At 55.2% G+C, this 25,391-nt stretch overlaps 1 long non-coding RNA gene across 2 annotated transcripts in view; it reads right to left on the bottom strand.

Annotated features, from left to right (window-relative positions):
- Positions 1-309: 309 nt before the first annotated feature.
- Positions 310-25,391, bottom strand: part of LOC113969789 — a 107,309-nt gene continuing 82,227 nt past the window's right edge. For both annotated transcript variants that reach the window (XR_003534932.1, XR_003534931.1), the window contains 2 exons: positions 875-1,008; positions 310-746 (listed from right to left, as the gene is read on the bottom strand). This is a non-coding gene — a long non-coding RNA (uncharacterized LOC113969789). The remainder of the gene's footprint in view (positions 747-874; positions 1,009-25,391) is intronic.

Raw genomic sequence — 25,391 nt, 5'->3', positions numbered from 1 at the left:
GCTCCAAATACCTCAGAGGAGAAGAGGTGAGGAGGAGAGTTTTTGCGCCCTGTCTCCACCACATCTGTGGTTTTGGGGGTGGTGATGATCCCACCCAGCTGTCCGTGGGGCTGCCCTGCAGATGATCCCCTTTGGGAGCATCCGCAGCTCCAGGGCTGTGCCACCCATTTTCAAAATTTGGGTGCAAACAGCAGCATGGCCTAGTGACCTTCTCCACTGCTGGATGGCACTGAGGACCATCCCTGTGGGTGCTTACAGTCTGTCTGCTGGGAAAGGCGGCCGATCCCTCCAGATGCCGGAGCACAGCTCTGGTTTAATTAGCACTTTTAATGCTTGGAAAGGAGGCGCAAGGGAATACCCAGCAGGTTGGACATGTTTTCCTCACCAGCGATCCAGCTTGGCAACAGGGAAGCTCCCCAGCTTCTGCTTGCTTGGCTGGGATGGGGTGACATTGTCCTGGGGTCTAAAGCACGGCAAATACCTTTGGTGAGCCCCACTTGGGCCCCTCAGAGCAGGGACACCTCTGTCAAAAGGCATTTTTGTAGAAAACCCAAGCAGTCTGCACACTCTGCCAGTGTGGGCTGCGCTTTGAGCGGTGCCTGACCCAACGCTGCTACCCAACAGCTCAGCTGTTTGTCCTTGTCCCCTCTCTGCCTTTCAGGAACAACATCCATTTTCTGGCCAGGCCTGGTCATGTCTGCTGAATCAAGGACTTCTCCTCCCCTGGGTACACGGCACTGATGTTGCTGTGTGGATAAAATCAGCCTCTCTCAGGATCTGGCCGCTGTGGCAGAGCAGAGGAGACAACAGCACAAGTCCCACAACAGACCAGGAAGGCAAAACCTGCCTGGGGCAAGACTCATTCCCTCGTTACCTTGTCTGGCCATGGTGTGTCTGTGGACATGATGCCATTTCCCAGCGCGGGATTTCCCATGTGAGAATCAGAGGAGGAAAGGGCTGGCAACGCTTCTCCCATGGAGGACACTGAGCTTCCAACATGTGTGGGTGCTGAAGTGAAAGAAATACTTGATATGAGCAGTGGCAGGTCTTCCCCTTGTGAGCTTGGACAGAAAGTGTTTGACCTTCACAGGGAACTTTTGGGCAGCCCACCCTGACCCGGGGCTGGACCACAAGGAGCCCAGAGCTGTGACATGATCTGTGGTCTTAGGGAAGTGTTTCCCCGAAAACCTGCCAACTGCAGGGCTTCTAAACTATTGCCCCAGGGCTTTGTACCAGACTAGACACAGCCATACAATGCACCACAACTGCCACCAGAACTGCCACCAGGACTGCCACCAAGGCCTCTTTGAAGGTCTCTGATGTTGAACTCCCATTGAAGTGTGGTGAGGCAGTGCAAGAAAAAAGACCTTGCCTTCTTCTCCATGATACCTCCAGTGTCCCTCCTTCAGGCACCCTGACCTCTGTTCCTGAGCAATTTGGGGAGCCCCAACTCCCCACAGTGGCCCTGCAAGACCCAGCCCTGCAGAGACATGTGAAGTCCCACCAGCAGCTCCTGAAGCTGCCAATGTGTGCCTGTAGCCAGACCTTCCCCTTCGTGCCCTGCATCCCCTCAGCTCTGTGAAACGGCCACAGTCCCAAGCAGCAGGGAGAGGAGGGACCCGGGAAGCCACAACCGCTGGTGTACGTGCTGTGTGTGTGAGAGGGTGGGTGGGAAACCGGCCACATCCTGCTCCCAGCACCAGCCCGGGGGGCACCGCCATGCGCCGGGAGAGGCCGGAGGTGGCGATGGAAGTGAGGGCACAGGGTAGCCCGGGCTCTCTGGCCACAGCAGGGGCGCTGCCAGCCGGACCTGGCACCGCTCTGCATCCTGTCCTGTCCCGTCCTGTCCTCACCACCGCGCCAGGGCGGTGCGGGGGGGACTTGGGCAGCCCTAGCACCCCTGTGCCACACCAGGACCCTCGCTCGCCTTCCCGCTCTCCTCTCCCCTCTGCAAAGCTGTCTGCAAATGCCAACTGCCTGTTTTTCCAGTTCCTCCAGATTTACCCCCTCCTTCTCCTCCTCCCCAACTCCCCCCCCCTTCCTTCCTTTCTTCTTCCTGGGTTAAAAATAATCAAGTTTCTGGGAAGCAGCAGCCCTGCTGCGCCTGCCTCCCTGCACTCGCGCCCCGGAGAATAGCTCGGCTCGGCTCGCTCCGGCCCCTCCTCGCTGCTCTCTCCTTCCTCCTCCCCACCCCCTACAGGGATCTGACTAATATGCTTGGGCTCTGCTTGCCAGCTCAGCTGGAAAGGAATTTAACCATTGCCTGGCCTGGAGGGAAGGAGTGGAGAGCCCAGACCTCCCCCCATCACCCGGGACCCCCGGGCGGGGTTCCTGCCCGGCTCCCTTGGGCGCTTCCCAGAGGGTGATGGAGGAGGAGGGATGCACGGTGCCAGCACCCCACGGCGAGTGGTGGTCCCAGCCCCGAGCCCCACGCGGGTGCAATAACCCTCGTGGGTTCCCTCAGTGCTTTCCTGTAGGGGAAACGCAGCACCCCAGTGCCGTGGTCCCCGTGGCCTGGCTCGTGGGAGCTCCTCATCCAGCCACGGGTGCTCTCTGGGCACCCCCAACCCTGCCTGCAACTCACCACAGGCCTCAGCTCCGGGTGAGGGTGGGAGCTGGGGTCCCACTCTATGCTGCTTGGGGGTCACAGTGGGATCAGCAGCTCCAGACCCACAGTCCTGAGGTCTGCAGGGATTCGGGGATCCATGGTTCAGCCCTGCTGCAGTGCAGCTCTGGCAGGAGCCAGGACACAGCCTCTCCTTCAGCACAGGGGGATAGAAGTGGGAGCAAAGACAGTGTCACACCTGGGTAAAAACCACACGGGGGGGAAAAGCTCCTCTGAGGCTAAACCCTAATGCTAAAAAGCCAGAGTTTGTGCAGACCCCCTCCACTCTCCCCCCCTTGCCAGCCAGGCTCTGAGCACAAGCAGATTTCGCAGCACAGAAGGAGTGGGAGCCACGGCTCTGCTTTACAGCAGGACAAGCAAAGCACAAAGCCTTGACCAAGGTTATCCCAGGCAGACTGTGGCAGAGCTAAGAGCTGACCCCCCCCTTCCTCCCCAAGGCTCCAGCTCGCTGGTGTATTGCAGCATCTCCCTGCTCCGCCAAAAACTCCCCTTGAAATCTCCTGGCCAATGCAGAAGGACTTCAAGGCCAGAAATCCTAAGCTCAGCACCCCAGCGCTGAGCTGAGCCAAGAGGCACCGGCTCGGCCGGCGCTCACCCCCCGCGCTGGCTGGCTCAGCCCGGCGGCTCCGGGTGCCAGGGCACACACCGTCCCGCAGGAGGACACTGCCCTTCCCGGAGCCCGCTGCCGGGAGAGCTGCAGGCATGGCCCCTCCGGAGGTGGGGCTGAGAGCAGGAAAGAGCACTGGGCACAAGGCAGGGACCCGGCAAGCACAGGAAAGCTGCTGCCAGAGGATCACCCTTTAGCTGCTGGGACGCTCTGCAAAGCAGGGTCCGCTTATGACAGGGGAGCAGGGGGTGCGCGGGCAAAAGGGGTCTGAAACAGGAAGATGTCTTCTCTCCAAATCCTCCCTTAAATGGCAGTTCTGCTGTAAAATAGGGTAGGATGGAGCTCAGTGTTTGTTTTCTCTGCACGACCCGAGAGCGGCTCAGCCTGGGACTGCAGAGCCGGGCTGGGCTCCTCACTGACAGCCCTGCAGGAGCACGATCTGCAGCCCCGGCTCGGCTCTCCCAAACGCCCCTGCAGAGCTGTAGCTCGGTGCAGGGCTCAAGGCATGAGAGAGGAGGGGAATAAGCACCCAGCTCACTCCCACCTCAGCTTTCTGCCCCTGCTGCCAGGGTTTGAGGCAGCAGGATGGGTGCATGGGGGACCTGTAAGCCCTCGCTGCACACTGGGAGATGCTCAGCCAGAGCCCTTGTGGCCCCACAGCTGACAGTCAGGGCAGGAAGCAAGTGATGGCAGGACACAGGCAGGAGCCAGAGCAGGGCCAGGCTCTGACCATCCCTAGGTGAGCAAGGACACTGCTGTTTACTCTCCCATCCCAAATTCCCTGGTGCCTTGGGGGCTCCCCCCAGCCCTGCCTGCCCCAAGGGCCCTGCAGCAACCTCAGCAGCCAGGAAACGCTGGCAGGAGTGAGAGGGATTGAGAAACTGCAGGCAGCAGGATGAGACATGAGCCAGCACAAGCAGGATGTGACTCGGGGGTGACTGGGACTGCCGGAGGGGTGTCACCAGGAAGCGTCACCGGGGGCCCATCCTGTACCCTCCCTCTCACGTTCCTCAGGGCCGAGCCCCAGCCCAGCCTCTGCTCCCACACAAGGTCCCTCTCGTGTTTTACCACCTAAATCCTCTGTTAGCAGCACGGTGATATCTTCTCCCTCCATCCACCACAGGCTTTTGCACTGCCACCCTGCCTGGGGCTGTCGCCCAGGGCTGTCTGTTCCACCCGGGGCTGTCCCTGTCACCGCAGAGCCCCAGCCCTGTCACCCCATCTGCACGGCACACCTGATATTTCCCAACGTTTGCTCAGCACAGACTGGAAGGCAGCAGTGGGAGGTTTGGGGCGAAGGGGAGTTCAGACACTGACTAGACTTTCCCCTTGTCCTGCCTCAAACCAGCTGTTGTAGCGCTGCAGGAAAGGAGAAAGGAGAGGATGAAGGAGGAGAAGCAGAGAAGAAAAAAACCCAACAAACAAACCTAAAAAACAGGATAAATATTTTTTCCCCATTTAACACCCAAAGCTTTGTTTTTCCACCAGCCTCCCAGGCTGATCCCAAGGTGGCCCCTTCCATGGGTGTTGTCTTCCCTGCAGCTCTCCTCTCCTGGTCCCTCACCTGCCTGTCCCCTCTGCGTGCTGTGATCCCTGATGGGTTCTCCAGATCATACTCACATTTCACAGCTCCAGCATGGCTAAGGAAAGCCAACTGAGCTGCCATTCCTGCAAAATGACCTGCACCAACCCCAGGCACAAACTGTGGCACCCAACCTAATCGAACATGAGAAGGGACAAGCAAAAAACCTCCCCTCACACCACAAAATACATTAAAACCGTTAAAATCCGAGGACTCCAAAGGGCAAGACTAGACACAGACTCACTGGATTTGTGGCAGTTCACCCCAAATCCACCCCAGTCTCGGCTCACCCTGGTATGAGTGTGGAGGAGTTGGCATTGCGCTGGTGCCTTGAGCAAGGGGACCCATTTTACTCCCTCCAGCAAGGATCAGGGTCCAGCTGAGTTCCTGGGGATTCCTGGGGCCAGCCTGTGCTGCTGCAGGATGTGGGAATGCGGAAAGGGAATGCCCCCAGGGAGAGGGGCATTGCAGGGCAATGGCTCACACAAGTGTCACAAGAAGCCAGTACTCAGCAAAGGGCTTCAGCCGGGATAGTGCCCTTCCAGCCAAGGAGTCAGATCAATTCCCAACCCCTACCTGCACTTGGACTCACCAGCCATCCTTCCACACAGGGAATTATTTGCCTCAGATGAGGAAAAACAGAGCAACAGGAGATAGATCCAGCTGTCAAACCCAGCTGGATCAGCTGCTTCCTTGCCGTGGGGCAGGACAAGAGGGAGATATCAGCCTGCCATGGATCAGAGCCCAGGACACCCAACCCCTGGTAGATAAGGGCATCCCACATCCCTACAGAAAGACACCATGGAAAAGACCTTGTTGCACAAAGAGCTCCAACCCTGGTCCAGTGGGCAACAAAATCTCAAGGGCTCCAAGATGCTGCAGCTCTCCTTTTCCACCTCTGCCCCAGGCAGGGCTGCAAAGCACAAGGACATGCTCCCAGGGGAGAGAAAATTCCAAAGCCTAGGATGGAGAAATGGGAGTGCAGGAGTGCAGTTCAGCCTGAAGGCCATGACATCCTCCTGGGGCATCCCTCTGGACTCAGGAGGATGCAGGAGCAAACAACCACATCACATCAACCCCCTGAAACACACAGTCACTCTCTGGGTAACACAGTGTCTCCAAGGTGGGGTAAAACCTTTATCCTCCATCCTTGATCCAGGAGTGCTCCCGTTGCCTTTCCATGGCCAGCTCCAACCCTGGCAGGGAGACACCAGCTGTGAGGCTGTGAGGGGACTTGCACTGTGCTCTACTCACACTTTCATCTTTCTAGGAGCTGAGGGGGGTTTTCTTTGCTTGGTTTTGGACGAATAGTAAATTCATCAAAAATTGGAAGATTCAAAAAGGCTGAATCATCCTGAAACTCAGGGTGAAGCTGAAAAATTGTTTGGAGTAAAAAAAAGAAATACCTGTGTTGGGCAGGGGAAATGGCTTTGAAGATGAAAAACCACCTTCTCCCATCAGTCACATGATGAACTCTTCTATTTGGGCATTTTCTAAAAGAGTTTTTTGACTTTTTAATTTAAAAAATAATCTGGGTTTTTTTCATTCTAGAAGATGAAATGTAAAAGAAGAGATCTAAGTAAATTAGGCAAGCTCCAAACAAAACAAAACAAAACAAAAACCTTTCAGGCCAAACCAAACATTTTAACTTCATCTGAAACAATTATTTGCACTGGCATGGGGTATTTTGTGGGTCCTTTTCCATTTTACCAGAAATTGCCTCCTAAATCCTTGTTCTGAGCTGACATGGTCCAATTCCCACATCCAAGACGTTCCGTTCGGGCACCAACCAACACTTTCCATTCATTTTCCCAGCAACATGGCTCTCTGTCACTGCACCAGACCCTCTGGAGTAACTACCTTCTCCAAGAAAGACAAACACTTTGGTTCTTCTTCCTCACAGACCTCTGGGCCTGCCCTGTCCATCCTTCACAGCACCCTTGCCCAACCCTGAATCTCTTTAAGCCTCCTCAATAACAACTCAACAACCCAAGAGCCACCTCTACTCTTACACTGGAGGAACCTTCTCTGGGGAGGAGAACAGAGTTTCTCCTCAAGAGACATGATTTCCTACCCAACCCAACCCTACCCAGCCTTCTCTTTGCCACCACCCATGCTCCCAACCTCCAACCCTGCCACCCAGACCAGGTTCCATCATGTCCAACTCCAGGCTCACTACGCAGCCACGGCCAAGAAGAGGGATTTACCACCCCAAAAACAAGTCTTCCAAAGGCTGCAGTGGGGCAGGCTGGGAGGGGGGTGTTAGACAAAGAGGTGCCAGGCTGCGTTTCCAGCCTCATGCCTGGCTGCAGAGGCAAGTGGCAGCAGGGCTGTGCCCTCCAACCCCAGGCAAAGAGGTGAAACCCCAGGAAAGTAGCAAACAAGTCGAGGCGTAAATACGGCACGAACCCACGGCACTTCAGCGTGGCTCGTTATCTCTGCTTAGACTGGAGTCGGTGGAGCCGGGTTTGAGAAGAGCAGAAATATCAGCAATTAAAGATATGTTGTGTCAAAAAACCTCTAAACTGATTAAAGTTGAAGGCTCCGTTTTCTTCTTTTCATCAGAGAACGGAATCAAAACCTGCCTGGAAAGACGCGCTCCCCCCGTTCCCAGCGCTCCGAAGGCAGCGCCTGCATCCGTCCTGCTGTGTCCCTGCATTTTAATTACCACCTTATTAATATTCATGAGGCTAGGCACTCAAGGGGGATTGCAGTCTGTCATTCTCTCTCTCTTTCTCTCTCTCCCCCCCCCCCCCCACCTCTCTCGGCTGAATCGGTGGGGTTTCTTTTTTTCTTTTTTTTTTTTTTTCCCTTTCCCCTTCCCAACAGTTGGCGTGCTGCGGATCCGCGCGCGGGTGCGCGCAGCAGCCCCGAAGGCGCCGGGCGTGCGAGGGGCTGTGGGGTGTGGGGAGGACGCCCGTGCTCGGTGCTGGTGGTGGGTGGCAGGGCTCGGGATACGGGTGGGTGGGTGGGTGGGCGCGGGATTGCTGCTGCCGCTCCAGGCAAGCCCCCGGTACCGGGAGACAAAACTGCCGCGCACTCGCGGTGTGATCCCGGCACACGAGCAGAGAGCAGAGCAGAGCAGAGCGGCCTGCTGGGGAGCGGGAGAGCTGGTGCACGTGTGAGCAGGTGTGCAAGGAGCACAGGGGGAGTGTGTCTGCGTGTGCTCACACTTGCAGATGTAACTCCTGGAAACAGCATCGCGTCTGAGTGCTGGGGTGATGGTGTAGGACCTGCAGGAGAAGAACAGGGCTGTGCAGAATGGCACTGGGGGAACGCAGCTGCCCTCAGCCCCCACACCACCACCTCTCTTTGGAGACTGAGCACCCTGCACCCAGCTCACCCAGCACCCAGCTCACCCAGCACCCCAGCTCTCCATGCTCGCTGCTGAAGTGGCCACCACAGCATGGCCAAGGGGCCACTGTGCCCTTGCTGGAGCCACAGCCTTGGCCATCAGGGTGAAGTGGGACCAAATGGCTCTTGCACACACCCAGAAAGGGGTTGGCCCCCCCAGCTGTGCCCCTGTTTGCTGGTGCAGGTTGCTGGATGGGCAAATTGGATCCCATTTGTTTTCTCAGGTCCAAGGCACTGGCGTGGCCTGGGAGGAGAGAGGGCAGAAAGCCTGGCTTGAGGGCACACAGAGGGAATGGAGCTGGAGGTAAATCGATTTCTCATTCCTAAATTGAGCAATGTGGGGTTTGCCCTCTCCTTGCTGTCACGCAGCGTTTAACCATTTCTATATCCATTACTGAAGACATGTGGGCAGCAGGAAAATGTCCTGGCTTTGCAAACCCTGCTCCTCCCTGTCCCCTTCCAGGTCTCTGTCACAGTCCCTCCCCAAGAGACGATGCAGAACCAGGTCACAGGTGGTGGGTAAGTGCCCCCATCACCCCACTCTGTTCAAAGTCACTGACAAAGGGACGTACGGGGCTGCCCCATCCCAACCACCACCAGTTGCAGCCTGGAGCCCACCTCTATTTACCAGGCAGCTACAGCCAGATCACAGTCCCACCTTCCCCCAGAATCTTCCTCTTGGCTAATGACACCCAGAGCACCATCAAGAACCTTAAGCCCTTTTGGGGATGGATCCTGTATCCCAGAGTGCTGCCTCCCCGTCACCAACCACCTGCAAGCAACCTGTCGAGAGACACTCCAACTCGGCGGCTCCCCAACGCCCCACTTGCTCAGCTCCACAAATATTTGAATTAAGGTCCCCTGGGGAGCCACAGTCACAGAGTAACTGATTTCTCCTCCTTCATTATATCTCTGTGTAATTTACCGAGGGACGGCGGCGTGTGCCTCCGTTCGAGCGAATTCCCAGCAGGACTCCCGAGAGCTCACAAATCAGGCAAAGGCAAGGCATTAGAATATGAAAGGTGAGGTTGGTCTCCCCACCAAGACTCATCTCACTCTTCCCCAGCTTCGCCAGCCCCGAACTGTGTTTTATTTCCGCCTGCTGCCTCCTGTATGAGCAGGGAGGTGGCGGGCGGGGATGGGCCACAGGGCCATGTCATCAGCTCTGTCCCCAGCTCTTGACCCTTTCTGAGCAAAAAGAAAGGAAAAAGGGCCTCCTCCTCACGGCAACATCTCCAAAGATGCCAAGGAAGTTGATGCAACAAAGGTTTCCAAGTGAAACTGTGTCACCCGGCCTTAAAATCTGACTTCTTTTCACCTGGATAAGTAGCCTGTGCCTGAGTTTCCACATCTATGGGAAAAAATAGTCACTCCCTCCATCTACTAGTTTAAGATCCCCAACACTTAGATGTTGGAGATTTATAAAAGATAACCAGCATTATGGATCCATCTGTGTTGCATCTCCAGCAAGGAGGAGCTGGAGGACAAGTTTGCCAGCATAGCTCTAAAGTTACCAGGAAGAGCTCAAACAGTCACTGAGGAGAAAGAGAAGAAAACGGAAAAAACTGAGGAATTTGGACCAAGGGTGCACAGTTGAGCTGCTTTGCATTGTTTTCTTGTGAAACACGAGGTGTGAGGAGACTGGTGTTCATTGGACCCACCTCAGTCCAAAGCCAACACAACCAAACCCATGAGGTGACAGAGGAGGAGCAGGTCACCCCGGGAGCAGAAGGCCATCATTTGTGGTGGCTGATGGAGGATGGTTGGACCTTTCACAGGTCTTTGCAGTATCTGTGGGCTGGGTAGGAGTTGTTTCTCCCCAGATCTCCTGGCCCTTGCCAGGGATGTGACACTGGAGTGAAGCGCCGGCCGGGCTCGGACGCAGCGAGTTCTCTGTTCCAGCTACGCTGCAAACAGAGGAGGGCAACATTTTGCTTCCTGGAAACCCAGAGAAAGAAGTATTTTTTTTCTGAAGAGCTGCAGCTCATAGACAACCTGTAATGGAGATTTCAAAAAACTGGGTGTTCCCCCTTCCACCTCCTCTGCGAAGACAAAGACTTGGCAGATGGTGGTGGTGCTTCACGGGGCTTGTGCTGGGCTTTTTTGGGGGGAGGTGAGTGCTCGAACCCTCGCTCTTGTGCTTCACTGTAGAGGTAAGAGCGCTGTGAAATCTGCCCATCCCAAAATCCGCCTATCCCTGGGCTATCTCAACTTCTCAGAGCTCTTCCCACAAGCTGAGTTAAAGACCTGGGGCTGTTCAGCCTATAACAAAGAGCTCCTTTCTCCCCAGCCTTCGCCAGTCGTTGGAGTTAAATAGGCTGCGCTGAAACCAAACAAAACAAAGCCCCTGCAAAGCGGCTCCAAATCCCCATCCCCTCGCCAGCACTCTGGATTTCCCCCCGAGCCCAAGCACGGCACTTCCCAGTGTGCCATGGCTCTCTCCCTGCTCCAAAAGGTGGGCACGTCGGACTGATGCAGGGAGGCTGCGTTCAGTCCTGTGCTTCTTGCTGCTGGACATCCATGGGAGGCAATGAGGGGGATTCTGAGGGGAAAACATGCCATGGAGCTGCTCCAGCCTCTGCCTGCCATATCCCTGCTCTGGCGAATTTGCTCAAGACTGGCCACGCTGCTGCCAGTGCCACGAACCCCCCGGAGCAGCTCGGGAGCTCACGGGCACCACGTGGCTTTCCCAGGCGTGGGCACCCCGACGGGACCTTTCCAATCACGCTGCCCAACCCACCCCCTCGCAGCCCCCATGAGGCATTTTCCCCCCTCCCTCCCATTTTGGGGAGCCAACTCCCTGTCACTGGGCACCGAGCCCTCCTCCCCCCATCCAATTCTCTGGAGCAGCTGCCTTCCCGGAGCAGGGATGTGATGGCAGACGGGGGGTCTCCATCACCGGGGGTGGGGGGTGTGGTGTGAATTTTTGGCAATGCCAGCCCCTGGAGGGGCTGCTGGCGCCTGCGTCCCGGGTGTGCTGAGTGCGGGGGTCCGGGGCTCTCCGTGCAGGCAGCTCGTGATCAAAGCGCCGAGCACAGGCCGGGGCCGGGGGGAGCCGGGCGGCGAGAGATGAAACGGAGCAAAGTTCCCTGGGTTCGGACGCGGGAGTTGGAAAGGATTCGACGGCAGCTTGGAAAAGGAGGAGGAGAGGGCCGGGAGCAGCAGCGTTCAGCAGAAAGGAATGTCCTGATGGGACGGCAGCCTGAACGCCGGCCAGGACCCCCCCCGCCCCTCCTTCCCAAGGCTGTTTAAAAGCCCCGGACCTCTCCAAGCCCTTTAATTGGCGCTTTAAAAAACTTCCTTGTTCCTTGACGCGGCGAGGTTTGCGTTTCATGCCCAAAATGACTCAATTCCCCCTCTCCCCTCCATGCAAAAAAAAAAAAAAAAAAAAAAAAAAAAAAAAAAAAAAAAAATCATTCTCCTTTGAAAGGTTTGCTCGAAGCCAGCTCCGTCCCCTCCCCGCCAGCCCCGGTAGCCCCCAGCCCTCACCCCACCAGCCTCTTGTGTGTATTCTTGTTCTCCCCTAATAATCCACATCCCAGCTGCCTCCCTCTGCCTTCGCCCTCCTCCTCCCTGCCTCTCTCGCTCCCTCTTTCTCTCTCCTCCCCCCTTCCTCCCCCTTTCCATAACTCAAAAGCTTGTCAGGCTGGTTCCAGACTGCTGGCGCCAGGCTTCACTCCAGGAAAAAAATAAAGCAAAAGAGAAAGGCATGCAAGGCAAAACAGCCCCGCCACATGAACACACATCAAACCAGCCCTTTATCTCCCCGGAATGCTCTCCCCGCTGCAGAGCTCCCTACCCCGGCCCAACAGCCGCGCTCCCCATCCCCGTAACCCTAATGCAGCAGCGCCAGGCTGCGAGCGCACACGCCCTGCCAGAGACAGCGAAGGAGCAAATACAAGATCTATTATTTATCAGCGTTATCAATTATTTAGAGCCCCGGCGCGGGGAAGGGGTGGGGAGAGAGGAGGCCGTGGCAGAGGCGGATTTTACCCCGGTAGTTCAGGCGAGGGGGTTCCGCCCGGACCCACCTCCCTGCTGGTGGTGGGGAGTCTCCATCATCTCCAACACCATCCCCTTGCATCCCACCCCACCCACATGGGGTTATTTCTTATCCTGGCCCTTCCTGCCTTTGACAAAGCAGGGCTTCCTCTCACAGTGAACCCCAATATCCAGCTCCAGAAGCATTCCAGTTCCAGAGCCATCAGACCCGGTACCTGACTGGAGGGCTACACCACCCCCCAGGCAGAGTGGCCAGCCTGAGGGTGAGGGCTCCCACGTGGGGACCCTGCACTCTGAATCCTCACCCAAGGGACCAGTCAACTCCCAAAAATGCAAACTTTAGTATCAGTGTGCATTTTCTCAAGCACTTCCAACAGCACTCTCCTGGTTTGCCGGTGCATGCCTCCGTGGCACCTCTCCCACAGCCTGGAGGATGCACCACGCTGCTCATCACCACCCCAGACCGCAGCGGTGGCCAGTGCAGGGCTCTGGAGCCCCAGGCCACCCTCACATCCAGCCAACCCCAATGGAGCTGTGTTGGCACAGGGCAGGAGGAGGAATGTGTCCATGGCTCTCCTCTTCATGGACACTACAGGTCAGTCCTGACCCCAAAAGGTCAAACCCAACATTCCAAACCCAAGACCCAGCCCCTGGCTGCAGGAGAAAGATTACACTGGACTACAAAGCCCCTTCCAGCTCTGTTTTCTCTTGGATTTTGGAGCAAAACCCAGCCCACCATCTTTGTGACGGTGCTGGCGGAGGGACCCAGTCACCAGGCAGGTGACACCCATGGCACTGTGCCCACGGGCACGGGTTCATCCACGGGCCACTGCCGCAAGCTCGCAGATGGCCACCGCAGCCTCCCCGCGAGGTAGCCGCCTTTCAGCAGCAGATCTCACCAAAGTAGCTACAGTGGGAACGTGTGATGAGGTGGGTGTGCTAAGAAGATTTTTTTTGGCAGACTTCAGGATGACTTTATTGCTCACAAGTTCTCGAGTCATGGCTGAGTAACACGCTCATCGCATGTCTGAAATGAAAAAAAAACCCAAAACCCCTTACCCCAGCACAAAATAAATAGCCTGGACAAAGCTTGTTTGCCTTGCTCCCCTTCCCTGCTCCGGGGGTTCCAAGGCTCCCACGTGGGCTGCATCAAGCGCTGCCTACAACACTGATATTTCCCCCTGAGTTTGGGAAGAGAGACAGGCAGTGACTCCCATCAGATGCACTGATGGATCAAGATGCAGATGGAACAAGCACTAGTTCCATCCTGAGACTTCCCCAGAGGGTCCCTTCCCAGTGACGGGACACGTGCCCAAGGCAGAGCAGCATCACCCACTCCGACAGGATCTCTGGGAAATTACTTTAATTTGGGTGGCAGAATGAGGCCTGCTGAGCCCAAGACTTTTGCAGTGGAAGGTGTGACTTCAGCCTGTTTTGGCCTCAAGGGTTTTCTTTCAAGGCCCAGGAGTTCTGCCCCATGTCCCCACATCCCCAGCCAAGCTGTCTGAGGGCTCCTGGGCTGGGTCAGGTGAGACCCTCAGGTCACCACGGAGGATAAATTCCTGCAATGAGGATGCTGGTTTGGAAGCTCCTGGGTGCCAAGAGGGTGCAGAGAGCTGTGTTGTCTAAGGACAGAAGCGTCCCCACCTCCAGTGCCTTCAACTTGGAGAAACCAGTAGCTGCTCTTGAAAAGCAGCCAATGCCTTTCCATCCTGTAAGGAAAAGTACTGTCCTCTGCTCCAACCGAGTCAGTGGGGGCTGATCAAATCCCTGTGGCAACTCAGAGTGATCAAAAGGTATTAACTACCTGTCCAAGCCCACAGGTACAAAGAAAGTGCTCTCCTCTTTCCCAGGTAGGGAAATGAAGGTGAAGAGGGACAAAGTGACTTCCCCAAAGCCACCTGGGAAAACCCCAGGACCTGAGGTTTCTGCAGTCCGGCTCCACCCTCACCCATCCCTTGGTCAACCCCTGGGACAATCCCAGCCCTCCCACAGCCCCGTGGACCCCTGAAGCCTTCTGAACATCCCTCCACTGGAGAGAGAAGAAGGTCAGGAGCATGAATCCCTCCAGATGTTGGATTTTGGGTGCCAACAGCTACAAAAACTCCTCTCCAGCTCCAAAGGAAGAGTTCAACTAGGATGGGAAAATCTTTCCCTTGAGTAAAGAAAGAGTAGGAGCTGCTCTCTGCCATTTACTGTCCCAGTTCTCCCACACCAAAGGCTAAGGACAGATGAGAACTAGCTGGAAGAAGGGGGAAACAACAAAAAAATATTAATTTCATTCCATTGCAGTGGGTTCAAAAGGGATGTTTTTACAATTTTTCTGCTACATTTTTCTATTTTATTAATTTTGAAATAAAGCATTCCAGAAAAAAACATTCCTTATAGTTGCTGTGCCTCATCCTGAAACAGCATGTTTTGGGGAGAAAAATGGGAGCTTAGGGAAGGGAGAAATTTCACTGAAGATTGAGGGGGGAAGAGCAGAAGGACAGGAGGAACCCTTCATTTAGAAATGTCACAGGCAGTTTTGCGAAGAAGGAAAAAATCCCATTATGTTGAGTATTTTTCACGAAAACTTTGTGTGCATTTGTTTTTTAAAGGCTGGAGGTTTTTTTTCAAGCTAAAAATAAAACTCCACATGTTAAAAAAAAAAAAAAAAGCCATCCATCCCTGGGCAAAACCGAGAGTGCTTGAAGGGACAGCAGCTACCCTGGGACGGCTTGTGCTGCTTCTCGACAGCCAGCCCTGATCGTGGTGACACCACCGGCTCCCGCTACGTGCCAGGGAAGGTTGGAAGGACGGGATCTGCCCTGCATCGCCTCTGAGCACACCCAGGGAGCTGGGCATCACCAAATCAGGGCTCTTTCCTGGCTGCCAGCTCCTGGCATGCAGAGACACAGATGCCTGAGAGCACCCCTGGGTGCTGGTGGCTGCTCGGTGGTTCCCAACTGAGCTCCAAAGCTGCCCCGATGGGTGTGTTTGCTGCATTCCCTGCTCACCTCTGGGAGCCCTGGTCTGCCCCCAGCTAGCCCTGACCTGGCCCATTCCCCCAGCCCATCCTGGGGGAAAAGCAGGAAGCGGAACAGCATTGGGCAGAGCACACGGTGTCACAGCCAGTCCCAGCTGTATCCTTTTCCCATTTCCCTTCCATGCGTGTGGCCGGGCTCCCCTCCCTGCTGAGGTCAGCTCCGGCTATTCTCTCCTCTGTTTCCCCTGCTCCTGCCATGCACTTCCCATCTCCCTTTGAAATTTCACCTTCACTGCGTCATTCCCCGTGGGCCGCTTTAGGCCTTGGGTTCTGGTGGACGTGCTGTTCCCTGAGCCGAGTCGGGAACCACTTGTGCTGGGGAGCACATGGAATAACCCGGCTCACGCAGACCCACGTTCAGCTGAACAAGCACGAGCCCGAACGCTGAGCTTGCACCAACAGCCTCGAGCAGCACGGGAGTCAGAGGGGAAAATGCCATGAAAAACAACGAGGAGCTGGGAGGAAACAAAGGCTGGGCAAAACAGGGAGTGCTTCCAGCAGATGGGGATGGCCAAATCCGGCAGTCTGCTCGCTGTGCTGGGCTTAACCAAAGCTGAGCAGGATCTGACCCTGGCCTGGGCTGGGCAGAGGAGCTGTCTCTTACCATGGCCACCCACTGCCCCAACACCACTGAACCAAGGGAAACCCCAACATCTCTTGTAGGGGCAGATTTCTCCCGGGCGTTACAGATGGGACACCCGAGCACCCACTCAGCTGGCACGGGGAGCAGCACTCTGCCACAGCACGAGCTAAACCCCCAGCGGGGTTTGGGAGTGAACAGCTTCCTCGTGCTCCCACAAAGCCCCAGGGAATTCAATGCCGAGGAGAGCAGCTGGGCTCCTCCCCAGGCGGAGCGACTGCCGCGCTCGCACGCGCCCCATTTTGGCCAACCGTCCTTTCCACCGAGGAGCCACAATGTGGAACAAAAACTGTCCCTGCTGGCCCCCAGCGCTGCCTGCCCGCGCTCCCCGCGTGGCACCGGGCCAAACCCGTTAACAAAGGAGGGCTGGAAGCAGAGCATGCATTAACTCCGTGGTGCATTTCCCCTGACAGACCCCAGCGAGGAGCGTCGCCCACCCTGCCGCGGCAGAGCCTGGCAGTGCTGGCAGCACCGGCGCTTGCCCATCAGGGCAGCTGCAGTGACGGGGTCACTTCGAGCTGCCTGCACCCGTGGCGTCCCCAGGACACCACTCCAGCTATTTTCCACCGACAGCCGACGTGTGCTGGCGACCTCCCGGACATGGGCTACAGCCGAGTCGTGCCAGCGAGATGAGACACAGCACAGAGGGGCTGCTCCCTGCAGTTTGAGGGAGGAGGTGAGGGGAATCTCATGACATGAGAGCCTGGAAGAAGGGCCTGACCCCAGGTTATAGATTTTTGCCTCCCTCAGTGACAGTCGCTGACAAATGCTCACAAGGACATTTCTTTGGAGGAGCACACGGTTATTGAGACGAGAGAGCTGAGAGAAGGGCTGCACACCTTCCCCCCTGGGCTCCCCTGCCCAGCTGCTCCTGCCAGCAGAAGTTCAGCCAGCCTAGGTCACATCCCACCCTGCTCCAGGAGTCCTCTACATCCAGGGATCACAACCGGTCGCATCCTGCTCTGCAGGTGCTTCCCAATGAAGAGCGGTGCTGTGCGGGTATGGGTGAAACCTCGAGAGCTTGCTTTGCCAAATGTCTTTAAAGCTTCCACATCCCCTTGGATTGCATCATCTCTGCCATTAGAATGTACCCAAGCTCTCCCCTCCTACGTCCTTTCCAAGCAGTAAGCTCTTACACAGTCATGGGTGTGCTCCCAAACCATCACAGACAGTGCTCCTCTCTTGACATCTACACTGGATATCATCCATAGGGGGAAAAACCCTCAATGCCCTCTCCACTCTTCTTTCAATTCATGGATGCTCAGGACAGGCTTGATGCCTTCAAACACCAGCACAGCCATCTCTAGCCTGGACCTTGGGGGTCCTTCTGGAGCTAGGAGGGAACTGAGAGACAAAAGACGTAGACAAAAATAGTCCACAATGTGGGTCTGGCAGCCCCATAACCCAAACCAAGCTCTGGATGGTGATCATCTCCTGGCCCATTGCAAGGGGCAGCAAGGAACAAGCACCATTTTGTGTTTTCAAGCTCAGAAAGAGTGTGTTTGAGTGAGTCACAGGGATTTTTGGCCCTCTCCTGGAGACTTCATTTTCATTCATTTTTCCTTTCTTTTGTTATTCTCAATAACCTGAAGTATAAATCTGCAGAGTTTATACACCACCTCCAAGGGAAAAAGGAAAACAGCATGGCCAACCCCAAAAATTGAGAGCTCCTAAAGATTTCCAGGCACTGGAAAAATCAGGGAAGAGCCTTTAAAATAATGAGATTTGCAAGGAAAAAAAAAAGAAAAGAAAAAAGAAAGAGGACCAGTTGCCTTCCTTTTATTTCCCTGTTGGCTTTCGAGCCTGTAGGCCACTCTGACGTCACTCTGCTAGGTTTGTCTCTGCAACCATGAGGTAAGAGGCCCTTAAACCAACAAACCCTCCCTTGCCAGTGCTCCACAAAATCACACAGCTCCGAAAAAACGGAGGAAAGGAGGAAATTATGAGAACTGAGGGAAATCTCAAGACACTTGGAGGACCTCTCGTAGGACTGAGAGGAGCATCAGTGGGCAATGCAGAGCAAGACGTGCCCTCAAAAGCCCCTCTCCACCCTTGGGGTGAGGGAGGGCTGGGGACATGGGGTTTGGAGCAGGGCAGTGAACATCACTGAGCCCCAGCGTGGCCGTGACATGTGGCTGGTTCGCTCTTGGCAATAAGGACAGTCCCAGGAAAGTGAAAAGACTTCCAGCGCATCTCAGCAATTTCTCTCCGCTCCCAAAGGAAGCGTGTTTATTGGAAGCCATTTTCTGCATAAATAGCCCTTTCCTGCTGCTTCCCACAAACTCAGACTAAAATAATTTCCTAGGCTTGAGAACGCCAGCCCACAGCTTTCTACATGGATGCACAGAACTCAACCTTGAGCAAGAGACCAAAGACATCCCCAAAATCCTACCCAGAGCCCAAAGCAGAGGTTTTACATGCCCTCCCCAACAGGACTTGTACCAAATTCCAGCATCTCTACCACATCACTCCTCCCCTGTGCTTTCCTTTGGGGGAGTCTCAAAACCCTCTGCAACCTCAGGTCCCTTCACTCTCCACATACACCCCAGAAGGAGGCAAGACCCCAAATCCCCGTTCAACACCCAAGGAGCAAGGCTGGGGCTTGGCTGGGATGGGCTGAGCTGGCACTGTATGGTCTTGGCAACAGGACCACTTGCAGATCATGACCATGGAGATGAAAACCACCACATGTGTGGCCCGATCATTCCCAGAAGAGCCCTTGCCCTGTACTTCAAGGCCAAGCAGCCCATGGATGCTGCCTGCCAGGCTGCTGTCCTCAAGCTTAGGGCAGGGAGGAACGAAGGAAGATTTGGAAAAGTCTCCCTCTGAAGCTGCTGTGGGGTTGAAGGCAGAGGGACTGCAGCGCTCTGGAACTGGAAATGGGCAGGACACAGTTAACGGCTGGTTCCTCATGAAGGATCAGGAGGAACTTGGCTTCATATTTCATGTGTGGGATGTTGCAAGAGGACAAGGAGCCCTGAACCCCAGCGGCGTGAGTTCCCTGGGAGGAAACCACGACGTGCCGCGCTCCGTGGCCACTCAGCCAGGGGCAGGAGCCTCTCTCCCGACAAAGGACGGTGCCACCACGCCAAAAGACACCAGAGAAACACCAAGGCTGTGCCGACTCCACAGTGGCATCGAGGTGCCCGCACCCGGGGGCTGCCCGTGGAGGGGCCCCGCGCGTGGCGTGGAGCCGGGGGCTCTGCACCGCCCGGCTCCCCGGCTCCTGGGCACACATACAAAGGCTGGGCTCCCCCAGCCCGGCTGATGCTCGACCTCTCCGTTGTCCTCGCTGCACGCCTGTCCCAGTTCCAGCAGCCGGTTGCTACAGCAACTGAGCTCTGACTAATCATTTGCGCAATGACCTTTTTTCCCCCCAGAGAGAGGGAGGGAGGGAGATGGAGAGGAGGGAGGGAGGGGAGGAGAGGCAAAGCAAGCGGAGGTTAGCAAGAAAAAGCAGCTAGAGAGAATGTGGGGGGTTTTTTTAGATGATGCAAGATTTTTTGGGGGGAATTGGAGGGGATACGGGCGGTGGGAGAGGGAGAGTAAAGCAGGTGTTGAATGGGTTCCCCACTCCCGACTCTGTGCTTGAGAAAGGATGGATGGATGGGGGCAAAGTTGGCTGCCAGCGGGCAAAGAGCCTCACTGGGACCTCTTCCATGGGTGCGGGGGTGGGGGGCTCCAAACGGGGCTGACACTGCAGCCCTTCTCCTCCTCCTCCCCACCCCACACAGACCCCAGCCACTGCCGAAGGGCCAGAAGTCAAGAATTTGGCTCTGCCCCACCACCGAGTGCCTGCAAAGGGCTGGTCAGCCCCGGGTCAGCTGAGATGGAGAGCCCCAAACACAAAGCCTGACTGGTGGGTGGTGGCTGGGGAAGCTACACCAGGGCTGAGCTGAGCTGAGCTAAAAACTCCCGTGTCAGCGTTGCACCGAGAGGGAACGCAGCCGGACTCTGCTGAGCCAGGAGAACCAGGGAAGAAACCTGAGCCCAGCTCCAGTGGCTCTGTTGGTGTTACTGGGAAGGCTTCGCTGCCACCTCTACTGCCTTCAGCTAGCTGAGCAAGCCCAGAGTCAGGTCTGGTTCCAGCTCCAAAACAGAGTAAATAATGCAAAAGCCTCTTTCTGCAGAGCTCCAAGGAGCACATGCGAGGTCACATCTTACTGACTCGGTAGGAGAAAACAGTTTAGAGGTTGTGCATTGCTCCTCATGCCAGCTGGCACTTAGAAAACAGAAGCTGGTGAAACCAAAAAAGCAGTGGCAAGGTCCTTGTCATCAGGGGGTGGATGGTTGTACCACCAGTCCCAAGTTTTCATGGCAAAAGGATTTGGGCTTTTCTCCAAAGGGATCAGAAAACAGTCACATCTGACCTTGACCAATGAGAGGGTACTAAGCCACCTGAGATGGACAACAACAGAGAGCCCTGATGACCAAGAGCAGAACTCTATGGAGTGTCACAGAAGAACGGGTTTGCCATTTGGAAGGAAAAGGAAGTTTGAAGGAAAAACAGTTTTGTGGACAGATATTCCACAGCAGATTCTGACAAACTGCAGCTCTGTTGTGTGAATTGGAGGAGAAGGAGGACTTGATATGACTAACAAGTGAAATGAAGAACAGGTTATATCCTGAATGGTGCTGAGTACATGGTCCCCACACACAACTCCTCCTGACACATGCTGGAGCTCGGGACAGAGAGCTCTCCTTGGGCAAGACAAAATCTCATTCAAAGAGGTATTGTGGTGGCCATGGCTGCTCCATCCTTGCCCTGTCTTTCCTCACTAAACATGGGCCCTTCCCTTAAGGCAGATCAGACAAAATCCTTGCTCCAAACACTTCCAAAATGTCCTGGAGCCAACCCTCCTCTTTCAGCTTACGCTTCCCCCTGCCCATCAAAATAATGCAATGGACAAGACATTCCAACCAGGTGTTCCCCAGCTAGTTTGTACACCTAAAAGAGTACAGCAAGACTTCCAAAATCACCTGTGATTTATTTAAGACACATAAAGGAGAGGCCAGGTTGTGAGGAATATTCTACATGCAGCGAGCACCCAACATATTTCCCTTATCAGCACGACTTGGCACCTACAGAAATTCCCACTGCAGCATCTGATCCCAAACTTGGAGAAACCAGCAGGAGGGTTCACATGGAGCCCGTTGCAGTGCCTACACTACAGGGAGCATTGCAGGCAGTCACAGTTTGCTCTGCTTGAGATTGAGCAGACCAAAGCCATGTCAAGCCCAACATAATAAGCGCTGCTGAATGGCAAGATACATTAACTCAGGCTTGGCACTACATGGCCACAGTCACAGGGCTTGCACATCCAGCCTGAGCCCATGCCTGACTCCAATCCCCCGTGTGAACCTGCGACTGCACTGAGCCTGAAACACAGTGTGTAGAAATAAAACTCCTTTCCACCTCTTTTCAGTTAAATCGCTCTGCAGTTTGCAGGGCTCCACCAAGGACAATTATTTCCAGCATGTGCCGTGCATGAATGCTGCGAGCAAGGCAGAGCTGGAGTTTCATCATAGCCCAGCTTTGTGTGCAGAGCAAAGGAGACCAAAAAAATAGAGGGGAAAAAAAAAACCAACAAAAAATAAAAAGGAACTTGGAACTGGAGGCCCCCCCCCGGCCTCACCCTGATCCCGAGGAGGCTCCGCTCTGCTCTTGCTCAACCCGACACCGAGAATGAGGAAGCGGAGTAGACAGGCGGGGGAGGCGGAGGAACGGTCAAGCTGAAGACAAACAGCCTCTGAGCTGGGCAGCTTGGAAAGCTTCGGGAGCCAGGAGTGGGCTGTCCTGTGCCTCCTCCCTGTCCTCATTCAGGCTGAGGGCTCTGTGGCCCTCACTCCGGGGGATGCTCTGGATTTTGACAACCTCAGTGCAGGTCTTAGAGGAGATGTTCTCCAGCATGGAGCTCTGCCAAGCCCTGCTGTGCTGTGCCAGCCCAGATCTCGCACACCCAGGCTGTGGCCAGTGACAGCCGAGAACCCACTGGCCACGCCACCCTGCTCAGGTGCCTCCGCGGCGCACGGGGATGGCAGAGCCCTCATCAGGCAGAGCCGTGCCGTGCTGGTCAGAGCCAGCCAGCTCTCCCCCGTGCTCAGTTAGAGCCGGCTCTCAGCACAGCTCAGCAGCTCGCCTCCGCACCCTGCAGTACCGGGAACTGCAACACCGCGTTCGTTCGCTGCAAACAGGAGTTCGCATAAAAAATTAAACCCCAGCCAGGTGCGAGATGTTCCAGGCAGCTCCACGTGCCCGGGGCTGCTTCTCTCCCATCCCAATATCCCAATACTCTGCACCTCACTGCTCCAGGAACCGCAGACCTTATCTCCCTCCACCCCATGAGCCAATGGCTGCTGTCACCTTCCCCTCCACGTCCACACATGAGGGCCAGTGTCTCGTCCTCCTCACGCCCTGGGGGAGGAAGAAATCCAGCTGAAGGGAGCCCAGTGTCTGCACAGCCCCACTGGTGACAAACCAAGACCCCAACATGACGTTGTCCTGCTGATCTGCCCTTCTATCTCAGTAGGCCAGCAAGGAGGTACCTTGACCTCACCCCTCTTAGAACAAAGTGTGGCAGACACATGAAGGGATGAGCCCAGGGCCAAGGAGGAGAGAGGAGTTGGTTAGATCCACTGGTTTAAATTTTTTTTACCACAAGCAATGTTAGCTGTACCCCAGCAGTGTTCCTGTGACCAATCTGTTCAGGGTGACCCCACAGTGCAACGAGGCTGCCCAGCCCTCAGGCAGAGCCAGTCCCTGAGCATCAGCAGGGATGAGGGCACCAGGCACCTTCCCAGACAGCCAGCCTGGGATCCCACCCAGTTTGTAACCCTCCCACCATGCAACACAGTCATCCCACACAGCACAAGGACACAGAAAGGAACGTGGCTTACGTGGAAAAGAATGAACACATCAGGTTGGGGGACGCACTTCTTAATTTCTGGTAAAACCATACACTGAATTTGCCCAGCACAGGACAGGTATGGAATGTCCCTGGAGGGGTTCACAGTACCATAACTCAAAGGAAGATCAGAAACAATGGCCAGTAAGGAAACCTCACACCCCATCTGGAATCTCTCTGGGTCCACCAGCAAATGAGAACCAAAACACTAAGGTGCACAAGCTCACAGGGATGGAGAAGTTTGGGGCTCACCACATCACCCTGAGCACGTGCTACCCCAGGGGCCCGCCCTTCCAGTATCCTGAGGTGAGGGAGCCTATGGTAGGAGGGAAATGAGGAACCTTTCTCAGGATGGGAAGGGCCATTGCTGGGGTTGATTAAAGCCATCCCAAGGGAAAGGATTTGTTGTTTCCCAAGAGAAGTGACAAATCCCACTGGATCCTCAGCTGGAACAGCCCTTCATGAGTGTCCCCCCTAGAGAGGGACAGACAGGAGAGGGAAAACCCAGTAAACTCAGGAAAATGGAGGTGTTTTTTTCATTCTTCAAGGTGGGAGCAGGGGTGAGGAAGCATTTACTCCCTTCCCAGGCCAGGCAGCACCAGAGCCTGCCAGAGAATATGCTGTGGGAAGGTGGGCAAGGGACAGGCTCCACACAATCACCTCTAAGAAGTGGAGATTCAGTAAGATTACCCTCAGCTTGCATTAGGTCCCAGAGATGTTTCACATTGAAAGCATCTCTGGAAGGGAAGATTCTCTGCCAAAAAAACAAGAGCTCCACCTGTCCAGATTTTGGAGGGAAAGGAAGGTTTGTTTGCATTTCCAGTTTGGCTGGGAAACAGGAAAAAATACAGACCTGAAGGTCAAATTCCCCCAGCCCATCACCTCCCCCAAAATCCACAGGTCTCCAACCCAGAAAGATGCTGGACTGGCACTGGTGATGACCTGTGCTCTGTGATGGGAGCTGGGGACCTTTGGATACATGACTGTGGCTCTGCAGTGGGCAGGGACCAGGGAGAGCTTTTGGGAATGGGCTGAGGGAAGAGTAAAGGTGCCACACTGGGGACACCACCCTGACACCCCTGTCCACCACTGAGTCACCCGTGGGACCCAGCCAGGAGTGAGCCCCTCAGAGCAGCAGTGCTGGGTTTAAATAAATAAACACAATTCTGCTGAAAGGGGAAAAGAAAAAAGAAAAAATAGGAATAAAGGATGTGCCTCTCCAGTGCCTCCTCCCCTCCCATAAACCTGTGTGCTATGCAAATATATGCAAATGAGACACGGAAGCGGGGATGAAATTGGCTCTCTAAACCAGCGTGGTTTTAGACTGGGGAGCGTTGGAGGCAGTTTCCTGGGAAGTTGAGGCAGAAATAGCTGTGCCATGAGAGGGACAAGTAATGATGACTGGAGGGGATGTGTCCCAAAATGCCTTTGGCAGTGGGATGGGCTCCCACAGCACCAGCAAAATACAGCACCAAAGCCCCCTCTCGACACCCCACTTCAGCAGCTGGGGTGGGGAGGGGGGTGGAGGGAAACGAGAACTTGCTTTGCTGCTGTTTGTGATTCCCCCCACAATTCCCGTGAAGGGATAGCAAAAAGCACTGCAGTGGAAACTCAGGCAGCTCAGTCCAAAGCAGGGGATGGCCAACACAGGCAGCTCAGGGTGATGGTCCCCCAGGGTGGGCACTTTCCCCGGGGACTGCTTAAGGAGTGACATCTTTCTTACATGAAGAATGGGATAGTACAAATTCCAGCTCGTTTGTTCCAGGCAATTTATCCACCCAAGTATTGCCTTGTTCGGTAACATTTTCTCAAGGGGTTTCTGCAGAGAAGCAGGTAAAATCTAGAAAGTCTGAAGGCTTCGGGGTGTAAACACCATTTGCCTGAGCAATGCTGCTCACGTTGATAGTCAACACCTGAGGTTTTTTTTGCTAACAAACAGGAGGGGTTTTTGTGTTAAACACACTCTGCTCAAGAACAGACCTGGCTGGAGCAAAAGCCCCTTTCCTGCCTCCTGACCCAGCACAGGATTTTTACAGAAATAGCACAGATGGTCTGAGCTCAGTGGAAAGTTTGGGATGGACTGCCAACATCCCAGACAGCCCTGGACCACAGCAGCCCTGCTTCAGGGAGCTGGCCATGTCCATCAGTATCACTGGGACGTGGTTGGAAAGTTGCCTCCTGAGACTGAAGGGCTTTCCAAACCCATTCCAGCCACTGGAGATGGGGGGAACAGAGGAGCAGAGAGAGGATGATAGCAACACTGTTCTTCATGGGGACCAAAGGTGCAACATGGGGGGATCTGCTTCATATCTCACAGCGGGATGAGGAAAAGCAGGATATCTGCAAAAGGCACTGGAGAGGATTCAGGGGCTCTCTGGTTTGAGCCAGAGATGGACGACTCCTGTGCTTGCCTCTCCAGTGCCTCCACCACCATTTGCAACCACAGCTTCCCCCCCGAGCAAGTCACAGCAGTGTGTTCAAGACAGCTCCCACAGCCCTGCATCTTGATTTGCTTTTCATTTTGCTTTATCTGTCTCATTAAAGGCAATCTCCAGCGACTCCGACGCCAGTCCCGAGCATGGCGGGCGCTTGTGTTCCACTGTTGGGTTGAGCAGACTGTCAGCAGTGACAGCCCACGTGCACAGGT

This window comes from Neopelma chrysocephalum, unplaced genomic scaffold, assembly GCF_003984885.1.
Source record: "Neopelma chrysocephalum unplaced genomic scaffold, ASM398488v2 Primary Assembly neopelma1_74, whole genome shotgun sequence".
Taxonomy (NCBI): domain Eukaryota; kingdom Metazoa; phylum Chordata; class Aves; order Passeriformes; family Pipridae; genus Neopelma; species Neopelma chrysocephalum.
The sequence above is the reverse complement of the archived record's forward strand: the minus strand, read 5'-3'. Positions and strand labels throughout refer to the sequence as shown.